General features: G+C 34.6%; 1 long non-coding RNA gene across 1 annotated transcript; it reads right to left on the reverse strand.

Moving 5' to 3' along the window:
* Positions 1–356: 356 nt before the first annotated feature.
* On the reverse strand, positions 357–3,854 carry LOC107681206 (uncharacterized). The gene is made up of 4 exons (XR_001633231.1): positions 3,622–3,854; positions 2,891–2,997; positions 550–609; positions 357–473 (listed from the first exon to the last, which is right to left on the reverse strand). It is a non-coding gene; the product is annotated as an uncharacterized LOC107681206 (long non-coding RNA).
* Between the last annotated feature and the right edge of the window lie 3,846 nt (positions 3,855–7,700).

Consider the following 7,700-nt stretch of genomic DNA (forward strand, 5'->3'; position numbering starts at 1 on the left):
TTGATATTTTAGAACAAATATTGTTTGTCATGTGTCTCCAAGCAATAAGACATATATTTCTGTGTGAGTTTGTTGTGTTCGGAATAACTTTTGGGAAGTGTATGATGCCTAGTGTTTTAAAATCTGTTCCATTTTTAAAAGTCATGTATTGTATTCTAGCCTCAAGTAAAAAACTGTTTAAAAAAAAAAAAAAAAAAAAAAAAAAAGGTTTTTGGTGATAATGTATCTGTTTAGAGTGCAATATCTACTTCTGAACAGTCCAACTTCATACAAACACACGCACACACAAAACAATGTGCCACCTCATCCACACATTCATTTTTGATTTGTTTATGACTATCATGTTTGCTCTCATACAACAATACAAAAACACACTTGGCCTCGGTGCTCTCCTGCTTGTAGAAATCTAGAGAACATTGACCTTTGTCATGTGCGATCAGAGCGTTTTCGGTCAGAGTTGCTGTCAAAACACTCTGCAAACATGCAAAAAACAAAAACAAGCTTGACTGAAAACCACTGAATAGGCACCTCAGCGATTATGCATATTACCCAGAGACACTGATTCCGGTCCTCTTCAGTTTCTGTGATGGGTAGAGTGCAGTGGGTTCTCTGATAAGCATGGGGAAAACACAGAATCACTCACTCATATTTGTTCGCAACATCTGAATTTAAATAAACCAAGCAAAAAATAAAATAATAATAATTTTATATATATATATATATATATATATATATATACACTGCAACCTATATGTTGCACATACATGGGCTATAAATGATTTCAGAGGCTTTAGTTTGACAGGACTACATTGGTGATTCTCCTAAAGCAATAATAATCAGAGCAAATGATTCCTCTGTTATTGTAATAGTATACTGGCAATAAAAAAAATAAAATCTATAAATATTTTTAAAAACGATTAAAAAGCTATTCAAGATGATTTTGCTAGACAACTGCATATGGGTAAAATATTCCTATTTGACCCATATGAACAAAATCTTAAAATTCTCTAAAGTCAGTAATTTCAAAAACCTCATGCATCAACAAAATAAAACAAAAATGTACAAACAAAAGGCTTGTGGACGAGCCTAAACATCCAGTCTATTTTTTGTCTTCATCCATCCAATGAAAATTATTACTTCCGTCAGTCTGGTCAATGTGTTTTTATGCTTGAACAAAATATTCATTTTTAGCTTGCTTAGTCTAGAAATATTATTGAATACTGATTTTTTTGTTTTTCTTATTCCATGTCTTTGGTTGCTCATGCTGCAAAATGGAAGGCACTTGTTTGTCAAAGGGGCCGAGAACCTTGTCCATTTTGACATTCACATTCTAGCAGTAATGATCCTAAAAGCTGCAATTAAGCTGACTGTCACATCCCGGGGAGCACGCGAGCAGCAGCACAAGGCCTTGTCCTCGAGAGCTGCATCCATTGCGCCTGCCCAGGAATATTCCCTCAACACATAATTTTTCCAACCCCCCTCTCCTTTTCTCCTCACCTTCCCTGTTCTTTTATTACAGCCTTCATCTAGATTTTTGTAGTGGCCATGCACATATATGTGGTGTTTTTTTTTTACTGAATGTTATGTTTTTAAAAAAACAATATGCATTATTTATATGCGTAAAAAAGCTTTTAATTCAATTCAATTTAATTAAATGTAAAATGGACTACATTTTCATCTGTTTTGTGCCTTTGAATAGACTGATGTTCTAAAGCAACATCATGTTTTATCTGAATAAAAATTTCCAACGGTGATCAGATCGTTCCCTGTTGATTCCTAAAAGAGTAAAACAGAAATGCAGTCAAAAGCAAGCAGCTGGAGTGCCATGACTTATTATTTCTCTTTTTGCGTTTGATGCCTGGGCCCACTCCTCTGGGAGATGAAACGAAAACTCTCTGTTATAAAATCATGAAAAGGATATGGACAACACCAGGTGGGCAAATCTATCAAAACCCCCGGCATACACACATGCGAGGGTATGCACATAAAGGGGGCAAAATCATTTTAATTAGCTGAGTGAATGTGATTTGCTGAATGCGGGGAACTAGGCTCTGCATACATTAAAATTGGTCTAATTTTCTGCAAAAAGTCCCATCTGAGTGGACCTGGCCACAGTCAATCAAGTTAAAAGCTACGGGTGCTTAATTTGATTTACCAATATAAAATGCAAATGAGGTGATTAAGTGGAGAGGGGAGGCAGAGTAGGAGCCTCTTTTAAACCATCAAGTTAAATGTGAACAGACATCGGACTGGCAGCAGCAAGAATGTTTTAGCATATTCGTTTGATTAGAGGTACAGAAATTTAATTAGTGTGGCTAATTGCTTGACAAATTGCAGCACACTCCTGAAAAGGCAGATTTTTTTTTTTAACTGTGTAAAACCCCCTCCGTGTGGAAATTTTGTCCAAATGGCCCCTATGCCAATATGTGAAAAGCATAATTAAATAAATGGAAGAAGGCACAACAGTACCTTACAATAGCAAATGAGATAATGCCTGTAATTAGGCGGGACACAAGTCTATGTCCATATGCCATGTTTCTCTTCAGCTACTCTCCGTTCCTCTCATAGGACAAATCTAATAAGCCTCCTTAACTAGGTGAGGCTCTCCTGGGAGACTGAAGAGCTGTCGGTCTGAGCCGTAGTACTGGAGCACTAATCAGGTATGACGCATATAGTCAAGCCAAGCTCCTGTGCTACAACAAACATGTTTTATTTTGTTTTGCACAAAATGCTATATGTTTATGTGGTATATTACTTTTCTTATATTATTCTCATAAACGCAAATAGTCTCTCTTACATATAATTATTTACTTACAAAAACATACAGTAGCAAAACATTTTCTCATTTTCCTTAACAAAATAACAGAATGACGGTGGATGTTCTTCATACCTTTTAGCTCTTTAGTATGTTGTAGTCTCAGCCTCCAAAAATTGGCCATCCCATTCTGATTGGCTGGCTATAAAGCAATGTCCGGCAGCCAGGGTTCTCCAGTGCACCTGGAAACGAAGATCTGTTTACAAGAAACTGTGCTGATAAAGCAAGTGCTTTAAAGGAAAGTTTAAAGACTGTAGAGAAGTGGTCAAATGCTTGAGGCATTAAGTAGTAAGGTATCCACAAGTCAAACTCTTGGCCAGGGGGTCTTGGCCAGAATAAGCTGCAATTCATGATAAAAAAAGTCAGGTTATCCAGTATAACACACAATTGTTGTTTTTAACAGTGAAGGACAATTCAGAAAAGCTTGCTTACTTGCTTACATTTCATTATGCCCCAAATTCGTGAGTAAATTCCAGCCAATATTCTTTACATTATTGTTTTATTACTTTTTTTTAACTATCCACGCAGTAGCCTACAGATTCATAATCATGCACAAGCATGAAAATATAAATATAGGCCTATAATTGTGCGATTAATCCTATAAGGTCCAGTTTTATTACTCTTTCAATGCCTTGTTTCTCTTATTGAATAGAAGAAACGTATAATTACATTAACCCACCATCATCAGTTGTAGCCTATACTATTGTAGCAGCTACATATTTTGTTTATGATAAAAACACCAAATAGCCTACTATAAGATGTATTTAAAAATCGATTACTGTTATCATAAATATCTAATAGCCTACCTTGTAGTCCTGGAACAGATGCCTTTGCGTCATGACATAGTTAATTGTACGTATACCCTGGAAAAGAGCCTGCAAACATGTTGTGTTTGCGCTGCATTAGGGATTAATCATTTTAATAAACTTGTATCAGGAACTGCAGAAAGATATCGCACTACGTGAGCAACAACAGCAACGAACATTTTCCGAATAGTAGAGATTTAACAACAGTCGCATCAAACTACGCAGAAGCAGCGTCACTACGTAACCGCGCAGCCGGTGTTACGAGATTTTTGGTTTCCGAGATTTTCTGTTTCAGTGGGCGGGGCAGCCATGAATATTCATGACTTTCCCGGACATGCGCGTGGAACCAGGTGGAACTGAGAATTTCAGTTCACGCTCCTTGTATTTCAGCAGGTTTAATGGGATATATATATATATTTTTAAAAAGGTAGATATATTTATAGTGTTGCGCAAACTACATTTGTTTATCATTTCCTAACAGTTTATAATGTTTTTATTAGTTTACAGTGCACGTTTTGTGCAGTCGTCCCTGACTGAATGATTGCAGACATTCTTTGTGTAATGTTAGGATAAAGCACAGCAAACTTCAGTTGTAGCCTATACATTGATTTCAGTTCTTTGTGCTCTTAATTTCTAGCTTGCGATGCTTTAAAACGGTTTGTAAAATTATTCCACAATATTAATGTTTTTTAATATTTTTAATTGATGCAGTTGATGACATGAACAAAGAACCGTACTAATACAAATCCTTAGAACAGTATTTTATATATCATATAAAAACAAGCACAAGCACACTCACACTTATGAACATTTGTTAATGAAATTATTTTTTAACATGAAATTAGTTTCTTATTCCATTCCATAAAATGCAGTGAAGTAGGGGTGTGCGATATATATCGTCTACGATAATATCGTAATTGTTGTTTTAATCGTAACACCGGCAATATTTTTTCGCATCGAGTGAAGAGCTTCAAGGTGATGTCTGTTGATAAAAAGGTAAGAGTACGAACAAGTGAAAAGTTATAATTATTTTTGGTTTCTACTAGTCGAGTTCTTACAAAAACAGCTTTACTGTATATATTCGATATTAACATTTACATATAGAATCTTTTTGGATGTTGTAAGCCTACTTTTCTGAACTGGATTCTTCCGTAGTGTTAGCTATGATGAATGTGTTTAACAATGCGTTTATCACCTTCCTTAATACATTACGCAAAAAAGTAACTTTGCTAGGATATGTTTTGTTTTGGTAGTTGTGGTGCAATGTATCATGTTTTGTTTCCGTTAGAATTATTTAATCATGAGATATTTTATGAAGACATTAAATATATAAATAATTAGCCTACATGTAATATATAAAGTTTTTTGCTTGATCAGCCATGACTTGCTATAGTCAGCAAAGTCAGAACTTCTTTTTAGTCAGTTGCATTAGGGGTGGGGCATTCTCACTCTGGGGAGCATTTGATTGGATACAAATCTGTGTGGTGCAGGATGAGTCATGTATTATATTATATTATATTATATTATATTATATTTAGTGCTGTCAAGCGATTAATCACATCCAAAATAAAAGTTTTTGTTACATAATATATGTATGTGTACTGTGTATTATGTATATATAAATACACAAACATACTGTATATATTTTGAAAATATTTACATGTATATACATTTATATATTTATATTCTTATATTTTATATATAATATAAAATATAAGAATATAAATATATAAATGTATATACATGTAAATATTTTCAAAATATATACAGTATGTTTGTGTATTTATATATACATAATACACAGTACTATTATATTATATTATATTATATTATAGGTTGTGAGATTCTGATAGTGTAATACTGTTGCTGTATAATGACTTTTTCAAACTGGTTTCACTCATTTCAGTGAAGCAAGTGCTGTTGTGTTTGGGCAGGTTAGGATGCTTAAACAAACAGACCAATGTTTTGTTTTGTTTTTTAACAGTGTTATATTATAGCCTACTAATGTTTTTATAAAGTACAAGTGTGAGGATGCACTTATCATTTACAGTCATTCACAGCCATAATCTAAGATGGCATATGGTTATATAAATTTTGAATATAAATGATACAAACTCACTGTTTTACTTAAACATTTGTGCTTGACTCACTTTCTATAAAAAGTCACAATATGGTCTACAGTTATCTTACTGGCTTAAATAATGGTCTACACGTAACATTTATAACATTAGCAATTAGATTAGATGAAATATGACATGGCAGTACTACATTTGAAGGTGTCCCACTTTTTGCATTAGGCTCATTGTCACGCAGTGTTGGTTAAGTGTTACTCAGTCACTCACCTAGTCACCTTTGCTCATTATTGTTCGTGAATAGCTTAAAATGTTCTGTGACCTATTCATTTGCATTTTCAAGTAGTTTACTTAAACTATATAAACTGTACTCAGCAGACAAGAGTTCATTTTTTTCCTGGGTATCACATGCATTGTCAGATCAATTCAGATGAGCTTGTTCCTGAACTTTCTTTGCGATAAATATGAAGTGATGGCAATAAAACGGTGTGCCTCTTGTTGTTGTTAGTAGAAATGATTTGAGATGGAATTTTACAAGCGAAGGTTTTTGACATGAAAGTACATGTGCCTTTACAATTAGACTCAGTTTTCATTGAAGACAGCCCTCCATCTTCTTTGAGATAATTATGGTGTTCAGAAGACAGTAGTAGAGATGATATCACCTAAATAGGTAGATATTGGATGTACCCTGTCAGAGATAATGAAATGTTGAAGAGTTTCTCATCACTCAAAGCTAAAAAGGCAGAGAACCGGCACTAAATAACAAGTTTGTAATAGAAAACCCAACAACTTAGGCTTTGTTTGAACAAGGTAATGAGCACTGTCATTTTAAAGATACATACTCCATTCTGATTGACGACAACTGGTAAATCCTGATCAGACTCCTCATTTACATATGTTATATGTCATAAATGTCAACATCTAAATTACAACACCTTGTGCTTACGTCAGTCACTGTCTACATGACATTCAACGAATCTTATTTTGGCATGATTATTTTGAAGCAAAAACATCTCAATGCCTCATGTGTAACCAGGGAAATGGCTGTAACATTTGAGGCAGATTTTCATTTAGGCTAAATGTCAAAAAGTAAACTGGCTACCAAGACACAGGGCTACAACAGACATTCTCAGCGCTCTCTCAAAATGGACAAAAATTGCAGCTGTGTTAATAGAGATAAAGACTGGCCTGCTGAGACATAAATGCCGTCCTTCACTGGTCTGACATTAAGGAGCACAGTGACTCAAATTGAGGTAAAATTGGATACCATGGCTCTCTCTCTCTGGTCATAAAATGTGTAGACTGTATTTAAAGATGCAATCAGTAATTGCCAATACACAACTACCATTTTCATTAAAATGTCTAAAGCTAGAAACAAAGCAATGGATTTGACAGCATACTTATGGATAAGAAGATTTAGAGTCTGTATGATTATTATGATTGCAACTTACAAAAAAAAAAAAACTTTATCTGGGTTGGTTTTGCAAGTATGTTTCATAATTTTGTTGTGTTTTTGTCAGAGCATTGACTTTTTGCATCTCAAACTAGTGTAGACCGAAGTCCCTTAAAGGGAAAGTTCACCCAACAATTAAAATTACCCCATGATTTACTCACCCTCCAGGCATCTAGTTGTATATTACTTTTTTTTTAATGATTCTTCTTTCAGACGAATACAATCAGAGTTATATTTAAAAATCTCCTGTCTCTTCCAAGCTTTATAATGGCAGTGAATGGGGTTGAGATTTTGAAAGCCCAAAAAAGTGCATCCATAGTACTCCACACGGCTCCGGGGGGTTAATAAAGGCCTTCTGAAGAGGCCTTCTCACTTCTCTGATGAGAAGGACAAACACGGAAGCACGGAAGAGAGAGCAAAACAAAAGACCGGTCATGAATTAGAAGTCCAATATGAGGATTTGCAAAGAAAAAGGATTTTGATATAAGCCAAGAGGAGATATGTTTTCCTTTGCTGTAAACAAAACTTGGTTCTCACGAGACTAGCATATTCTC

This window comes from Sinocyclocheilus anshuiensis, unplaced genomic scaffold (genome assembly GCF_001515605.1).
Source record: "Sinocyclocheilus anshuiensis isolate Anshui unplaced genomic scaffold, SAMN03320099.WGS_v1.1 scaffold697, whole genome shotgun sequence".
NCBI lineage: Eukaryota > Metazoa > Chordata > Actinopteri > Cypriniformes > Cyprinidae > Sinocyclocheilus > Sinocyclocheilus anshuiensis.